At 35.9% G+C, this 19,634-nt stretch overlaps 1 protein-coding gene across 2 annotated transcripts in view; it reads right to left on the bottom strand.

The window, feature by feature from the left end:
* Positions 1-14,327, bottom strand: part of LOC131432289 (connectin) — a 489,804-nt gene extending 475,477 nt beyond the window's left edge. For both annotated transcript variants that reach the window (XM_058598482.1, XM_058598480.1), the window contains exon 1: positions 13,798-14,327. The gene's annotated coding sequence lies outside the window, so the exon portion shown is untranslated. The remainder of the gene's footprint in view (positions 1-13,797) is intronic.
* Positions 14,328-19,634: the final 5,307 nt, after the last annotated feature.

Raw genomic sequence — 19,634 nt, 5'->3', positions numbered from 1 at the left:
TTCTTTTCCACTGAACTATTAGATATTCTTAATTTCTTCAAAAAATTCTGTATCTATTTCGTTCAGCTTCTAAGTTATTTTTGTTTTGCCTTTCTCATATAGAAAGGTTATGCAATCACTTGAAAAACCGACTAGTGAAAATTGGCCCGGAGTTTATCGAGCTGAGCAATGTCTGTGTGTGTGTGTGTATGTATGTGTGTGTGTGTGTGTGTGTGTGTGTGTGTATGTGTCAAATAATCTCACTAGGTTTTCTCGGAGATGGCTGAACCGATTTTGACAAACTAGGATTCAAATGAAAGGCCTCGTGGTCCCATACGGAATACCTGAATTTCATCCGGATCCGACTTCCGGTTCCGGAATTATAGGGTAAAGTGTGTTCAATATTGTACACCGTCACTTAAACCGGCGAAGCAAAAAACGTGAAAATTTTTCTAAACTGGTTTCAAAACTACACAAATCGATAGTCATTATCAGTAGGCAACTAAACAAACCGATTCCGGCTATCCTGGTTCCCGGTATCCGGTTCCGGAAATACCAGAAATAGTGGTCATATGTACCAAAATGGATCTCACTTACTTTTCTCAGCGATGGTTTGACCGATTTCCACAAACTTAGATTCAAATGAAAGGTCTCGTGGTTCCATACGAAATTCCTGAATTTCATCCAGATCCGACTTCCGGTTCCGGAATTATAGGGTAAAGTGTGTTCAATATTGTACTCCGTCACTTAAACCGGCGAAGCAAAAAACGTGAAAATTTTTCTAAACTGGTCTCAAAACTACACAAATCGATAGTCATTATCAGTAGGCAACTAAACAAACCGATTCCGGCTATCCTGGTTCCCGGTATCCGGTTCCGGAAGTACCAGAAATAGTGGTCATATGTACCAAAATGGATCTCACTCACTTTTCTCAGCGATGATTTGACCGATTTCCACAAACTTAGATTCAAATGAAAGGTCTCGTGGTCCCATACGGAATTCCTGAATTTCATCCAGATCCGACTTCCGGTTCCGGAATTATAGGGTAAAGTGTGTTCAATATTGTACACCGTCACTTAAACCGGCGAAGCAAAAAACGTGAAAATTTTTCTAAACTGGTTTCAAAACTACACAAATCGATAGTCATTATCAGTAGGCAACTAAACAAACCGATTCCGGCTATCCTGGTTCCCGGTATCCGGTTCCGGAAATACCAGAAATAGTGGTCATATGTACCAAAATGGATCTCACTTACTTTTCTCAGCGATGGTTTGACCGATTTCCACAAACTTAGATTCAAATGAAAGGTCTCGTGGTTCCATACGAAATTCCTGAATTTCATCCAGATCCGACTTCCGGTTCCGGAATTATAGGGTAAAGTGTGTTCAATATTGTACTCCGTCACTTAAACCGGCGAAGCAAAAAACGTGAAAATTTTTCTAAACTGGTCTCAAAACTACACAAATCGATAGTCATTATCAGTAGGCAACTAAACAAACCGATTCCGGCTATCCTGGTTCCCGGTATCCGGTTCCGGAAGTACCAGAAATAGTGGTCATATGTACCAAAATGGATCTCACTCACTTTTCTCAGCGATGGTTTGACCGATTTCCACAAACTTAGATTCAAATGAAAGGTCTCGTGGTCCCATACGGAATTCCTGAATTTCATCCAGATCCGACTTCCGGTTCCGGAATTATAGGGTAAAGTGTGTTCAATATTGTACACCGTCACTTAAACCGGCGAAGCAAAACACGTGAAAATTTTTCTAAACTGGTTTCAAAACTACACAAATCGATAGTCATTATCAGTAGGCAACTAAACAAACCGATTCCGGCTATCCTGGTTCCCGGTATCCGGTTCCGGAAGTACCAGAAATAGTGGTCATATGTACCAAAATGGATCTCACTCACTTTTCTCAGCGATGGTTTGACCGATTTCCACAACCTTAGATTCAAATGAAAGGTCTCGTGGTCTCATACGGAATTCCTGAATTTCATCCAGATCCGACTTCCGGTTCCGGAATTATAGGGTAAAGTGTGTTCAATATTGTACACCGTCACTTAAACCGGCGAAGCAAAAAACGTGAAAATTTTTCTAAACTGGTCTCAAAACTACACAAATCGATAGTCATTATCAGTAGGCAACTAAACAAACCGATTCCGGCTATCCTGGTTCCCGGTATCCGGTTCCGGAAATACCAGAAATAGTGGTCATATGTACCAAAATGGATCTCACTTACTTTTCTCAGCGATGGTTTGACCGATTTCCACAAACTTAGATTCAAATGAAAGGTCTCGTGGTCCCATACGGAATTCCTGAATTTCATCCAGATCCGACTTCCGGTTCCGGAATTATAGGGTAAAGTGTGTTCAATATTGTACACCGTCACTTAAACCGGCGAAGCAAAAAACGTGAAAATTTTTCTAAACTGGTCTCAAAACTACACAAATCGATAGTCATTATCAGTAGGCAACTAAACAAACCGATTCCGGCTATCCTGGTTCCCGGTATCCGGTTCCGGAAGTACCAGAAATAGTGGTCATATGTACCAAAATGGATCTCACTCACTTTTCTCAGCGATGGTTTGACCGATTTCCACAAACTTAGATTCAAATGAAAGGTCTCGTGGTCCCATACGGAATTCCTGAATTTCATCCAGATCCGACTTCCGGTTCCGGAATTATAGGGTAAAGTGTGTTCAATATTGTACACCGTCACTTAAACCGGCGAAGCAAAACACGTGAAAATTTTTCTAAACTGGTCTCAAAACTACACAAATCGATAGTCATTATCAGTAGGCAACTAAACAAACCGATTCCGGCTATCCTGGTTCCCGGTATCCGGTTCCGGAAGTACCAGAAATAGTGGTCATATGTACCAAAATGTATCTCACTCACTTTTCTCAGCGATGGTTTGACCGATTTCCACAAACTTAGATTCAAATGAAAGGTCTCGTGGTCCCATACGGAATTCCTGAATTTCATCCAGATCCGACTTCCGATTCCGGAATTATAGGGTAAAGTGTGTTCAATATTGTACACTGTCACTTAAACCGGCGAAGCAAAAAACGTGAAAATTTTTCTAAACTGGTCTCAAAACTACACAAATCGATAGTCATTATCAGTAGGCAACTAAACAAACCGATTCCGGCTATCCTGGTTCCCGGTATCCGGTTCCGGAAGTACCAGAAATAGTGGTCATATGTACCAAAATGGATCTCACTCACTTTTCTCAGCGATGGTTTGACCGATTTCCACAAACTTAGATTCAAATGAAAGGTCTCGTGGTCCCATACGGAATTCCTGAATTTCATCCAGATCCGACTTCCGGTTCCGGAATTATAGGGTAAAGTGTGTTCAATATTGTACACCGTCACTTAAACCGGCGAAGCAAAAAACGTGAAAATTTTTCTAAACTGGTCTCAAAACTACACAAATCGATAGTCATTATCAGTAGGCAACTAAACAAACCGATTCCGGCTATCCTGGTTCCCGGTATCCGGTTCCGGAAGTACCAGAAATAGTGGTCATATATACCAAAATGGATCTCACTCATAGTGTAATAGTGAAATAGTGAACCCATTTCGTTCTCTTAAGGATGGCTTACGCAATCAAAGCACTGTTTTATTCTGTATGTTATGCATAAACAATCACTCGATTTCTTTCAAAAATCGAAGAGAAAATTTTTGAATAGAATACCACAATATTATATGTACATGAGAAAGGCATCATTACACCACTAGGTGGATTAAAACAGGTTTTTTTTTCATTTTGTTTTTCGTCTGTCAGGATTGTGATTTGAATAACAAAATCCTACAAAAAATTACAATGTTTATGATGTAGATGAATCTACCTTTCTGCTTTTGCGGCATGTTGCTGAGCTGACAATTATCAAATTTAACAACCTTCAACGATATGTGTTTTAGTCTTTGCTAAAATGTAGAGCCATCTTGAGCTAGTTTTAAATAAAGGGTGATTTTTTAAGAGCTTGAGAACTTTTTTAAACAATAAAACGCATAAAATTTGCAAAATCTCATCGGTTCTTTATTTTAAACGTTAGATTGGTACATGACATTTACTTTTTGAAGATAATTTCATTTAAATGTTGACCGCGGCTGCGTCTTAGGTGGTCCATTCGGAAAATCCGCTTTTTTATCGACAAATTTTGTTCAGCGATGAGGCTCATTTCTGGTTGAATGGCTACGTAAATAAGCAAAATTGCCGCATTTGGAGTGAAGAGCAACCAGAAGCCGTTCAAGAACTGCCCATGCATCCCGAAAAATGCACTGTTTGGTGTGGTTTGTACGCTGGTGGAATCATTGGACCGTATTTTTTCAAAGATGCTGTTGGACGCAACGTTACAGTGAATGGCGATCGCTATCGTTCGATGCTAACAAACTTTTTGTTGCCAAAAATGGAAGAACTGAACTTGGTAGACATGTGGTTTCAACAAGATGGCGCTACATGCCACACAGCTCGCGATTCTATGGCCATTTTGAGGGAAAACTTCGGAGAACAATTCATCTCAAGAAATGGACCGGTAAGTTGGCCACCAAGATCATGCGATTTGACGCCTTTAGACTATTTTTTGTGGGGCTACGTCAAGTCTAAAGTCTACAGAAATAAGCCAGTAACTATTCCAGCTTTGGAAGACAACATTTCCGAAGAAATTCGGGCTATTCCGGCCGAAATGCTCGAAAAAGTTGCCCAAAATTGGACTTTCCGAATGGACCACCTAAGACGCAGCCGCGGTCAACATTTAAATGAAATTATCTTCAAAAAGTAAATGTCATGTACCAATCTAACGTTTAAAATAAAGAACCGATGAGATTTTGCAAATTTTATGCGTTTTATTGTTTAAAAAAGTTCTCAAGCTCTTAAAAAATCACCCTTTAGTAAACTCCTAACCGGGGAAATTGCACCAAGTACAACGAAACATATTTGGTTCTTCCAATCAATTGGGTTAGGGGCTGTCCATAAAAGACGTCACGCCGCAAGGGGGAGGGGGGTGTTTCATAAAACGTGACCTTTTGTGACAGGGGGAAGGGGGGAAGATTTTTGGAATGTGGCGTCCAATATTTTCAATGAGCGCATTTTTGAAATACCTAATTATATTACTGCTGTGCCCTATTTCCCGAAAAAATCACCACAATAAACGTTTACATTCTATAGGAAAACGTGTATTTGTTGATGTAAAAGCTTCTTCTTGTAAATTCGGAAATGAATGATGCAGGAAATCATTTCTGTTGTGATCAGTGAGAGTGCACGGAGGAGCGAGTAAATTAGCGAAATTAATAAATTTTGCCTAAAATGAGTAATAAAGAAAAAGATGATTTCAAACGATTTAACTCAAGTTATGCACTGACAATTTTTTCAGTAATTTGATTTCCTAGCATTGATAATAGTATATCATAAGAATTTCTCTTATCTGATTCTGATGCAGTTTATTCAATTGTACTCCATTTGAAAAAGGGCGGGAGATCAACGATTTCAGACGTAGATCATGTCATGTCTTATCTTGATCATATGTGATTTTCCTCCAGCTTATCGAATCATCCAATGATTGAACTTACATAAATTAAGAATCATTTTAGCTCAAAATCACTACCCATTGTGTGACAGAAGATCAGTACCGATATTGATCGATATGAGTTAAAATTCACTGATCAACTGATCATGAAAAGATGAGGCAGTGATCTCGTTTTGATGAGGTTTTGGTCTTTTTTTTCTCAGCCCTGTATGCAGCACTAAGGAAATGCTATTCTTTACCTAAGACAAGAATATATCTGTGTACCCCTAGGAGGAATAGAACAGATGATTTAAATGTTTCATCAATTCCAACCAAATACTTTTGTTAATTTATTCTTTTTATGCTATATTCACCTAACCAGGGACCATTTTTGTAGAAACAGAAAATGACAATTATAGAATGATAATACTCAAGAGAGAGCAAGGAAGTGAATATATAGAACGGAAAAGGAGAGACGTGACAGAGGGACATTTAAGCACCGGTTCGGATAGTAAATGGTAAAAGATCTTTATCACTACTTTCCGACATACCAGAGACTTGGGCGATTCGCATTGTTTAGATGCCTAAGCCCGACTCCTCTGGTAGAAGGTAAGTTACTAAAAGATTTTTGCTTGCTTAAATGTCCCTCTGTCACGTCTCTCCTTTTCCGTTCTATATATTCACATCCTTGCCCTCTCTTGAGTACTATCATTCTACACTTTTTATTTTCTGTTTCTACAAAAATGGTCTCTGGTTAGGTGAATATCGCAAAAAAGAAAAAAGAAATATTGACATAGTCGTCAAAAAGAAAGAATAAAATTTGTTAATTTATATAATTGATATTAATAAAATAATTCCGATGATTTTGTAGTTTTAGGGATGTTTTTTAATCTAATGACAGCATGTAATAAATCGATTTTTCCCTCATATTTGTATGGTTTGTCATACATATTGAGAATGTATTGAGATGAATTTTATTTATTTTGAATTCGTGACATGTGACATAGGGGTGGTAAGGGGTCTTTGCTTCTGTGACAATTTGTGACAAAGGGGGGATGGGGAGTCAAAAATCGTCAAAAAAAGTGTGACGTCTTTTATGGACAGCCCCTTATTTCTCTTCATGTGTTTTCATATGCAGGGTAGTTTAATTGGGAAAACAACTGCTATGCTTAGCGGTTCAAATTGAACTGCTCTGCACTGATGAAGCAAAGACGAATCGTAAATATATTAAAAACAAAATTTGGCTAACCCCTAAACTGCCCATACTTGCATATCAGTCCCATATGGAAAATCGGCATGTCGAGAAAAAGACGATTAAAATTTTATTTCTGAATTTTTTGATTTATTGTGCTACCTAATGCTAAATCATGGTATTTTTACTTGAAATATCGGTAATACACCTTTGCTATTCCAATATTGCAATAAATGAAATTATTAAAATTTGCACTGAATGGGACTGATATGCGGGTACTTTGCAATTGGGACAGACATGAGTTGATATTTTTTTCACATTTTACTGAACAAACCGTCAACTTTTATTGCATTTTCTGAAAATATGTTGAGGATAGATTTCATTCCGCAAGCTAACTCAAAATTGGCAAAAATCGATATGGGACTGATATGCGAGTATGGGCAGTAAATAATTTACTACATTTTTAGAGTTCTAACAATTCCAATTAACTTAACTGTCTTACACACATGTGCACAGAGATGAACAATATGGTTAGAGGAGGCTGGCAGGGATGTGAAATGTGTTACTATACAGCTATACAATCATTGCAAAAACCGACGTTAGAACCGAGGACCGAAGGGCCGAATGTCATACACCATTCGACTCAGCTCGACGAGCTGAGCAAATGTCTGTGTGTATGTGTATGTGTGTGACAAATATTGTCACTCACTTTTCTCGGAGATGGCTAAACCGATTTTCACAAACTTAGATTCATATAAAAGGTCTTATGGTCTCATACAAAGTTCCGGAATTTCAATTGGATCTAACTTCCGGTCTCGGAATTACAGGGTGATATGCATAAAAATGTGAAAATGATGTCACTCACTTTTCTCGGACATGAAAGGTCTTAAGATGTCATTAGAATATTCTAATTTTTTATTAGGATCAAACCCCTGGTTTCGGAGATAGGGTGTTTAGTATGAAAACGTCAATTCCAGGAATATTTTGTTCATAAGCTACCTTTTTATACTGGCTAGTGAGTTTCTTTAGTTTGCAGACCATGAGACTCTGTAACCAAATAAACCATTGATAGTCCCATAAATGATTTGCTGAATTTTATCCAAGTCCGACTACCGGTACATTTTTTCCAAAATTCAAAACTTCATAGAGAATCGTAAATAAATTTGTAGGTCATATTAGTATACGACTGAATAAAACGAATGTCACTATGTCGATATCCAGCTTTCGGTTCCGGAAGTACCGGCAATAATAATCAAAGATGATAAAATGGAGCTCACTACACTTTCTCACATATGATTGAATAGATTTTCACTAACTTAAATTCGAATGTAGTATGCTAATGTAGCAGTATTATGCCACAGAATTCTTCAAAACTATATGCTGAAATTTTTTAAATTGTAGTATTTCGGGGAATTTCTGCTGTAATATACAGGAGAAAATGAAAATGAGAAATTACATCACTAGGTGGATTAAAACAGGGTTTTTTTAGATAAGCATTACTTAGCTTATACAAAAAGGCAACGCAAATGTCAAGCGCTTGGTTTGAGTAATGATGCCGAATATGTGTCATAAACGCTGAAGCACGCTTTGGCGAATGACTTGAAACAATCTGGATAAATTGAGCCAAAAATAATTGACAGAAATTATTTTAATAAGAGAGCGAAAAAAAATTAATTCGACTGTTTCGATGAAAGAGAATGGCATTATCACCCCACAAGGTGGACTAAGAATAGGTTTTTGCGGTATGAAATTAAAAAAATATTTTTGGTTTTGTGAAGTTTATTTCAAGTGTATTTTTTTTTTAGAAAGTTCAATCTGTTATATACATCTTTTTCTTAGAAACGATTTTCAAGCTATATTTGTATAAAACTAATATGACTTTAAACACATACGCCCTTTTTAAAAATTATTCTTGAGTGAGGAAAATCATTAGACCAGTGAAAAATATATGCAAAGTTTCATGCAAATCGAACAGCCAACAGCCAGCCGATTCCGCATGAAATTGCTCGCTATTGCCGGATAAACATGTGAAAATTTATACTTTTATACCATATTTGAAAGTGCTTTGACTGGCGACATTTTTTTATTCAACCCATTAATTTACATATTGAAGGAGCTTGGGTGGTTGATTTTCATTTTACTTGGCTTTGTAGCAACCGCTTCATCGAAAAGTTTGGAAAATATCGAATGTTTCAGGTATTGTAGAGACATATTTTGCACACTTCCGACTTTGGCATCGTTCTGGATTTTCTAGTAATAAACGAATAATTTTTAGACACATTGAAATTCTTCGGTTTAAAATTTTGTTGAAATTGTGGAAAAGCTCAATATTTGAGTTTTTCTAAAAAAAAATCAACCATGCGTCTCCAGTAAAGTTCTATTAGAAGGAAAGGCATTTCCTTCCAATAGAACTGCAATGGAAGCGCAAAGTAGATTGTTAGTTTTTTTTAGAAAAAAAAACCGAACATTGTGGTAGTCAACATTTAAACAAAAAATATAAAACCAAAGCACTTTGTGACAAAATCTGTGTGTATTAAAATCAAAATCTGTATTTATCATAATCAGAGAGGGTACTGCCAACATTTATTCGAGTTGACGCGAAAGGCCTTTCTGGTGGCGATTGAATATAATCTGACGCCAAGCATACAGTGTAGGTTGGTAGAGTTAGAGAAAGTTAGAACTACGATCAAAATAAGCAAACTTTCTTCTCCACTTTCTATCATTGACAGTCTCATTAGTTTAATGATTGTGTAAATCATGTAAGCTCCTACCTCATGGCATTCCAGAATTTGAAATGGAGTTCTTATGAAGTTTGACATCAAATATTACATCACAAAACGAAGTTTAAGAAATAATAGAAATAATTTTGAAAAAAGACGAACACGAATCCTGAACTCTTTTCTGCGATGCTTGTTGATAACAAACGTTTGGGTTAACTTGAATTTTGAGTTTATTATAATCATCGCATGCTATTTAAAACCGTCCCAGGTTGGCGGTTCAATGCATAGGGGGGCGCTGGTCTAACAAGCCAGTTGTCATGTGTTTGAATTCCGACCTGGAAGGATTCATAGTGTCAGTAGGATCGTAGTACTAGCCATGAAACGGTTCTGTACGCTAAGAATCGGCTGCGAAGTCTGTTGAAACAGAAAGGCCAAATTCCTCTAAAGAAAAGTAATGCCAAGACTTCGTTTGTATGCTATTGAAAATTGTATTATAAAATCATGGAGCAAACATTATGTCGTTACGTTATATGCAACAACCCGATCAGATGCACATAACAAAATCATAACACAAGTATATCAACATGTGGTATGTATAAAAATTTGTGTTATTTTGAGATATTTAACAAACGAAAACAGTTGATAGTTAAAACTTATGATAACAATATAATAAAAAAATCAGTTATGATGTTTTATTTTCATTTGCAAGACTCATGATAAAGTTCATTATTTGAAAAAAATGAGAATTTTGAAAAACTAAAAGAACAAATCAGATCACTAAATAAATTATTCATTTAATAAAAAAAATTATTCAACTATTTTGGATTGAAAGTACACACCAAAAAAATCTTAAAAATACAGCTGACTTAATTCATCATACGATGTAATTCATAAAGACCTATAATTCATCAAATGAAGGAAAATTTCATTTATATGGACTTAATGTTAGATTAGCTTGAATTTTACTAGTTCCGACTGTAATTTGCATTATGCGTGGACGTGCGATTGTATGAATTTAAATGCACCTTTTACCAACCAAGCAGATGTATGCTTCTGTGGCTCAGTCGATTATCAGACGTACATGTGAACCAATGATTCACGGTTCAAGTCGCAGCGGATGCTATCAATATTCTTTTTTTTATTTCAACGAATTTCATGTCATGGAGTTACCCTGGGCTTTGGTTGATGAGCTACAGGGCGCGTACCCCCGCTTGGCGGATGGGGGTGGGAGTCAATTTACACTTCGCGTATTGACAAAGTCGGACCATACCGAGATCGATCGTTCGCTTATAAATGTAAAAAAAATGAAAATTATTATGTAGTCTGGATCGATCACGGAGTGGACAGGACTAATAGTGCTTGAAATTGACAATAGGTCTTGATTAGTTTACGTTTCGCATTCAGCTCATCAGTGCATTAGCAGATTATGTTGACTGCTAATGCCACCTCGCGGATCAACATAATCCGCTAAGCAGACGTAAAGTCATTGCTATTTACAACGCACTTATTTACACCGAAGTGCTATGTCTATCCTGACGTCCCAGGCGAAAACGAATTTACGACTTTATGGCCGCAAACATATTTTAGTCATTTTTGTTTTGGTACCTCGTGGGTACCGATTTGTGCAGAAGTGCACATGACTGTTTTGATTAGTCAACATAATCTGCTAATGCACTGATGAGCTGAATGCGAAACGTAAACTAATCAAAACAGTCATGTGCACTTCTGCACAAATCGGTACCCACGAGGTACCAAAACAAAAATGACGACAATAGGTCATTAGGTGGTTTCGAGCATTCTTATGCCTGGAATTGGTCACCAATTTGAATTATCTTGATCCAGTTGGGATTAATGTTAATATATCATATTCGTCCTGAACTTGGTGAATTTAATTCAAAAAGGAGGACTAGTGTTATCAGGAATAGGAGTAAATTGACATCTTATGAACCGTTAAGGAACTCTCAAACCTTTCTGATCCGATTCGGTATCGGTACTAATGTTTACAAGTTGCAATGACGGCGAAACTGTTTGATCAGGTGTAAATACACGCTCAAATCGGGAAAAGTTTGAATGTACCTAAATTTCTCCAACTTGGACACAGATGTCACCTTCTAACTGAGAGTGTGAAATGTGTGTTTCTGGTGGAGAGCGGTTCACGTGGACCATTTCATACGGACACACCTAGTATTTCTTTGCGAAATATATATAGTTCTTGTTCCCTGGATGCGTGCTCAACACTAGAAGGCCCAAAACTTAGTATAGACCTAAATTGCTCAAAAGCAGTCAAAATGATTGAAAGAAAGAAGGTCATTGACAGACTAACTAAAAGCTAGTGCAGAGCGTCTTAGTGCTTATAGCGTTGAATTAAGAGTTAAATAAAGATCACAGAATTTTAAGCAATCCGTCCATTGTGTACATAGTGTGACTTTCTTGGGCAATCTAGTGTTAAATGCGCACCCTTACATTATATAATTTAACGAAATCACTAACATCTGATTTTATTTTATTTTATGTGCATCATGAAAAACTGAATTAAATGAGACTGCTGAAGCAGAGGATTGTCATCGAGGATTCAAGGCCAAGAAGATGTGAGAAGGAAGACCCATAGAATGTACCACGATAGTGATAAAGGATGAATATGTTAGGTAACAACCTAACTTTCGGTAAGTTTATGGTGTGCTGAAGGAGAAAGGTAAGTGCAACACTATTTTTTTTAAATCACTTTTATTATTATTATTATTATAATTATTATTATTATTATTATTATTATTATTATTATTATTATTGTTGTCAATCTTATTATTATTCCTTTATTCTTGATAATCTATTAGCTTATGATATTACCAGGTTCTTCCGGTATACTAAAAAACAATGCAATGGGGCAAAAGGAAACGTAACGTAACATCGACAAAGATAGAAACAATCAGAACAGATTAGATTGGATAGTGTTAGTAGACCAAACATATCTACATTGATTTAGGATCTTTAAAGTAATAATCGTAAGTACCGCTTCAGACATAAAAGACTATATAGGAAAGCAGGGCCAAGACCGAAGCGGATACAATGCGAAATTTTCTAAAGTTTCATCGGCGAGAACATTTAAGACACAGAAGCAGCTGGTAGGATGACAAAATACCAATACGATACAGACGCACGACTCAATGATTGACTGGTTACAGGGTGAAGCACACACTTCCTGCTCAAGTGACAAATTCTCTGGCGAACTTGCAATAGAAGATATTCGTATCTTTCGATGCAAATTGATAGCCGTAAAGGAATCTGTCGCTTGGGTTACATGCTGGAGGATTTCCTCCTTCGTTACTAGTGTTCATTTGGGCACCATAGCCTAGTTCGTCTGGTATGGAAAGTGTGGATCGTTGTAACCACCCCCCTCGGCCAGAGCAGCCTATAACGGGAAAAAAAAACGAATTTCATGTCATGGAGTTTTAGACACAATATTAAATGGTCTTCCACGTGAGTTTGCTGAACTGTGACACTCCATTTATGTGCATCTAATAAGATGTAAAATCACAGAGATTTTTTAAGTGTTTATGCTAAAAGTTAGCTGTGATATAGTTTTTCTATGTTGAAATTTATTACAACTATTGTTATAAATTTATGCTTTCGGACCTCTGTAGTTATATCAAATTCAATAATAATTGTGATACAAACGTTTCAAAATCTGTTACGATTTTGTTCCCGCTAGAGTCTGTTTTGTTATGATTTTTGTTATTTTAGCTTACCAGCCAAAAATATTTCAAAATTTGTTACCAATTATTTCTGAAATAAATTACACCAGTTGTTATAATTCTGTTATAACCATCTGATCGGGAAGAGACAATCACAATCAAAAACCCATCACTCTCCTGTCGATCAAAAGCTGAAAGGCGCCCCGTTGCAAAGAAAGAGCCTACAGAGCTCATGACCATAAGAGATCAACTACAACAAATTGATATCGTCATGCATAATTCACTCTACGTGTCGCCAACGAACGGAAATCGGTCGCAGCGAACCCACTAACTTTTAAAACTCTCGTTGGATTCTTCTTGTGGAAATGAATATGACAGCCATAATTGATTTTACAAAATGATAGGATCCAATAAAAGTTGTTTCATAGAACACAGATTCATTGGTTTCGAAAGTTAGTTCGAAACCGACCAAAGCAGGCGCGCACTAACTCCGAAACGAACAGTTCTCCTAAGATAAATGAAGATTTGAGTTGTGATACAAAAGTTATTATGAAATTCGAATTGAAACGGAATCTGTAATAGTTGCTTTGATGGTCAATCGAGTGCCACTTGGTCAGGACCAAAATTACACTTTTTAGGATCATAAATCTACGTGTCTTGTAAACTGATGTTTGCATCAAAATCCATCATCCTATTGGTTACTTACCAGTTTCCTTCTCGAGTTTCCTCGGAACTCAAATAAGAATTCACTTTAAGTTGTCCTGTGGAAGCGAAATCTCATTCGTTTTGTCAATTCTCAATCAACATGAATTGTTAGTCAGTGTGACTGATTTTCTCACAAGATACTAAAACAACTATCAAGATATAAAAAGTTACAATTGTTTCAGCAAATAGCTCTCCTGATTAGGTTTCAATAGACAGCTTTCATTACAATTGCATCCCGCAAACACCGGCGATTCGATTGAAAAACACTTGCCTCAAAAGTAAACAACAACACAAGCATCAGATCTGAACGAAGCGACCTTCCAAAGGCAACACAACGAACACGCACGATTCGGATAACAACCCACACGCGAAAACACGCACCCCACCGCTACTGAGGGGGGGTAGTAGTTTTTTTTCGACTCGAACAGAAACCCGGAAACTGCCGGAGGTTACTCCGGATCGATGCCGAAATTCGCAACGTAGCTCGCCGACAATTTCTGACCGACTGAGTTGATAAGCTTTCAAACTGGCTGGTAATAGGGGGGAAACACACGGCATTACTATGGCAGACTAGCTCCGCGCGGAAAGATTTTGGCCGATGTTCGTATTTCTGCTATGTTTTGCACCGTAGAATCGGTCCACTTCACCAGGACCCCCGGGATACCTCCGTGGAAGTCGGGGAACGTCCACACCGGTCTTACCGCTTTACACGATGGTAACCGGTCAGGCGCAGTTGGGTTTCGAGTTTTTTGGTTTTAGCAAGAGCGAGCGGGATGCAACATCACCGACTCTGTTGCAACCTGTTGCGCGATTCAGCTGGTTGTCATGTTGCATGGCCTCATCCCTAAGGACCACGGTTCGCACTGCTCTCTCGGAGAGCAAAATTAACTCTCCCGTCAACGTGATAACGGCTCTCTCTGGAGAGTGAGTTCCTGCCGTTAACCGAACGCGACCACAGACAAGAAACTCGAAATTCACCTCACCGCCCGAAGTGAAACGAGTGACAGTCCGACCCGTCGAATATTACTACGACTGTGGGGAATATTAGTTCGACCGGGAATTGTGTACATGCGTACCCACCAGAATCGTTCCGAAAGCAGGCATCGTGAAAGAGCCTTTGTTTGGGATGTCCGTTTCCTGCTGGTTGTGAGGAACTGCGGGTGAAGCGGAACGGTGGAAATGGCTCAACAAGTAGTATAGCATGCTAGGTTGGGAAATCGAGGACGAACGACCAACCGACCGACCGACCGGTTGTGCTTGATGTTTCCTAGGTTTGTGCTTTTCTTTTCGTGAGCATTCTTCGCCCGCCCTGGCCTGACGAAGGAGTGTTTATTTAAGATTACACAGTTGAAACCGGGGAAAAGGAGTTTCATGCCAACCGCATGCAGTACAGTAGGCGCTAGGAACTAGGAACTGTGTCGAATGGCGGGGGTGAAAGGAAGGTGCTCTGGCGCCAAGTTAATGAGCATTATTTTGCACTGGGAATCACAAAGTCTGTGATTGAATTTTGTGCCATGGAAGTGTTCAGACACTAGCTGTCAGATTACGTTACGTGTTGTCACTTTTTCGGTTTGGGTCACTTTCACGAAAATACAAATTAACAAGACCTTGAATAAATGATTTGTTCTAGTCTTGTTAAGACAAAGAGCTGTCTTGAGTTAGTTTTAAATTTGATCAATATCTAACGGGGAAAACAGAGTGGAAAAATGACATGCGAATGAGAATATTTAATGAAAACCGCGAAAATGTTACCGCAGCGACGGGACTGGAGCCCGCAGCTTGCTTCTAACTGGGGAAATTGTTTTACCATTTAAACTACCCTCCTAGGGATGTCGTAATATCGATCGATTAATCGAGTAATCGATTAATAATCCAGATAATCGAGTAATATTCAATCGATTAGCTTAAAACTAATATTCGATTATTGAGCTAATCGAATAATTAAAAAATTCTCATAGTAATAATCGAATGAATAATCGAGTAATCGATTAATAACCCAGATAGTCGAATAAATTACAATCGATTAGTTTCAAAATTATACTCGATTATTAAATAATCGAGTAATTTGAAATTTCCGACATCCCTGTACCCTCCATATGAAAAACATTAACAGACAGCCCAATTGACTAGAAGAACTAAGCATGCTTCGCTTTGCTTGGCCACCACAGCATTCAATTATAGTCCTATTTCTATGGAAACCCAACTTTTCTTGTTATTTTGGTCTCAAATTTCCGATTCTGGTAGACAATGGTAGTCAAAATATAACAGAAAAAATCTTACTTCGATTAGTCAGCAGCTCAGTTTGAACACCGTCAGTTGATCCCTTGAAATAACAAAATATCTCTTCCAATTGAATGAGAGAGAGAGGCCTTCCAATGAGGTTCATGCGAACAATTGGTTCAAGATAATAGATGAAAGGTAATCCAGTCATGATAGCTGAAATATCCATTACAGACTGTATGTATGTATGTTTGTATGTATGTTAAGCCACCATCAGTTAAAGGATTTAGCATTAATTCGGATAGCCTTTACATTATTGTTTTTACTGAAGGGAAGACAAAATGGGTTGGGTGCAGCATAAACAGGTTACAATCATCCAAATGATACTTTTCACTTAAACATAGCATTTATAAACTAACTTAAACTAAAACTAATTAGATAGTAACCCAAGGAACAATTTCTTGACAACGTTTCGTGATAGATTAAAGTCGAATGAATTGGAACAGTGGTTGAATATTCGGCACATGCTGGCAAAAGGCTCGTTACCCGAGTAAAGTCTAACATCAAATTGAGAACAAATTGAAATCTGATTATGATAACAACATCAGATTCAAATCCTCATATGATATCGACTCATCAAATTTTCAATTAATATCAGATTATGTTATCATTTTGCTGTTTAAAGGCAAAAGTGAATCCATTGAAATTGACCAAATTTCAAATGGCAACACAAAAATACAAAGTTAAGTTTCAATGGAAGAATTATTCCTTCAATCCTTTGTTGCCTTTTACAAAAATGCTTTGACATCCTGCCGAGATCCTGCAGTTGCCCGCAACCATAACCGCGAAGAAACGATTTTTTTCAACATTTTTTCAACTTTTACGCAAATAATGCTCTTTCTTTTTAACCACGAGAATATTGGTGTCAAACCACACGTCTGTGAGGCATAAGATAAATTGGCGATCATCGGTACCACGTTTGTCTGAAGCAGGTCAATCTGAAAAGTGGCTTTGGCATTCCCATTTCGCTGATCGTCTGCCGTAGAAGCTTATTTCAGAATTTGATATGAGTAATATATTCGACGTCATCGATTTCCTTCTAGATACTTTAAGTATCCGATCCTGTAAAAAATTTTGCGTTCAGTTTAAAAAAAATGTTTCGATATTTGTAATCATACGACCTCCCGAAGTTCATTCTAAAGTTTTTTTACCATTATTTTCAGTGCATCCCGAAATCGGGGACCTGGATGGCGAAAATAATCTACTCGCCAAACCCGTTCTGAAAATACCCATAATTTTATATCCAACAGTATGGAAAAAACAGTTCATTGTTTACGAAGTTCGAACCTAGAGTTTATTCTCAATAATACTTTAGTGGCTTACAGGAGCCACCAAGAAAATGTATGTTTAATTTGTATATTAGTAAGTAGTTCACAAACTCACTCTTCTCATTCCTAGTTATTTGCTTAGAAATTCATATATTCACTAACGCTAGATACAATGAGAAGTATTTTATCAATCATCGAATAAATCTTGGAACTTTAATACACTTTTCGAAAGAAACCGTCTAACGAAATCTTCATAATTTTGAGTCACAGGACTAATTCTGCATCAAATGATCGTAAATTATAAGTCTACACAAGAACTAAAAATTTACTGAAGAGATTCTAGCTCTATCTGTGGTCAGAAGCGAGATAATCGTTCATTGTCCCAATTATTCGAAAAAACAAATGATCTGGGATACCTTATTGCCGGATTCCTAATTCACGTTCCCTGTGTTGTAGAAGACTGTGCTCAAATAGCCACACTGCTATTCACGGTGGATGTGGGATGGAAGCGACGCAACGAGTGTGCATTGACAGAAACTACCTGCATACAACTTTGTGAAACAACACTGCTTGTCATATAACCGAACATTTTCCATCTGCTTATAGCTAGCACTTACAGTCCATAGCAATCGCAAAAAGTTCGCATTCCAAAACACCTAAGTTCGAAACCGGATTCTCCTGCGGTAGTGTGAAGATTGCATGAAATATTTTTTCTTGCTTGCGACTAATATGGAGATTGCATAAAATCTTTTTTCTTCCTTGCGAGTAATATCGCCTAAATGTATACTATCCCGGATCTTGTTAGGCTGTGCTATTTTTAGATTATGCTCATGACGTGTCATTTCGAGAAAATCTACATCATATTAAGTTTTCAATGTGCTTTCACTGAGAGCAAAACTAGTTTTAAGTATGATGTCACGCAGCATTTTTTTTGCTTTCGATTTTGATCTTTTAACCGTTAAAACGACCAAAACAATAGCAAATTAAGTAATCCATATATACGAACAGCACAACATCAAATTGAGTTTTCTTTTTGATCTCACACTCTACTCGGGTATACACATCATTAGTTCTAGCATAGGGAGTCCTAAGAAAAGAATAGTTTCTGAGATTACGGCGATGGATATCTATTTGTAAAAGCTGTAACTATTCTTGATTGGAGGAGATCAGTCACAAAAGTAGCCTTGCTGACGTCGCGACGGACAGATAACAAATCGAGGTCAATCAGTTTGCATCTGGCGTGGTAACTTGGGAGGTTCCAAGGGTTTCTCCAAGGAAGCCGGCGCAGAGCAAATCGAACAAATTTCCGTTGAATTGCTTCGATGCGTTGGATATCGTTTTGGTACAAAGACTAGAAGTCCAACTGTACATTTCGTAACGTCAACAGTACATTGGCTGCAAGTTATAGTAGTAATAATAATAATAATACTAATAATAATAATAATAATAATAATAATAATAATAATAATAATAATAATAATAATAATAATAATAATAATAATAATAATAATAATAATAATAATAATAATAATAATAATAATAATAATAATAATAATAATAATAATAATAATAATAATAATAATAATAATAATAATAATAATAATAATAATAATAATAATAATAATAATAATAATAATAATAATAATAATAATAATAATAATAATAATAATAATAATAATAATAATAATAATAATAATAATAATAATAATAATAATAATAATAATAATAATAATAATAATAATAATAATAATAATAATAATAATAATAATAATAATAATAATAATAATAATAATAATAATAATAATAATAATAATAATAATAATAATAATAATAATAATAATAATAATAATAATAATAATAATAATAATAATAATAATAATAATAATAATAATAATAATAATAATAATAATAATAATAATAATAATAATAATAATAATAATAATAATAATAATAATAATAATAATAATAATAATAATAATAATAATAATAATAATAATAATAATAATAATAATAATAATAATAATAATAATAATAATAATAATAATAATAATAATAATAATAATAATAATAATAATAATAATAATAATAATAATAATAATAATAATAATAATAATAATAATAATAATAATAATAATAATAATAATAATAATAATAATAATAATAATAATAATAATAATAATAATAATAATAATAATAATAATAATAATAATAATAATAATAATAATAATAATAATAATAATAATAATAATAATAATAATAATAATAATAATAATAATAATAATAATAATAA

Source organism: Malaya genurostris, chromosome 2 (assembly GCF_030247185.1).
Source record: "Malaya genurostris strain Urasoe2022 chromosome 2, Malgen_1.1, whole genome shotgun sequence".
NCBI classification, from domain to species: domain Eukaryota; kingdom Metazoa; phylum Arthropoda; class Insecta; order Diptera; family Culicidae; genus Malaya; species Malaya genurostris.
The sequence above is the reverse complement of the archived record's forward strand: the minus strand, read 5'-3'. Positions and strand labels throughout refer to the sequence as shown.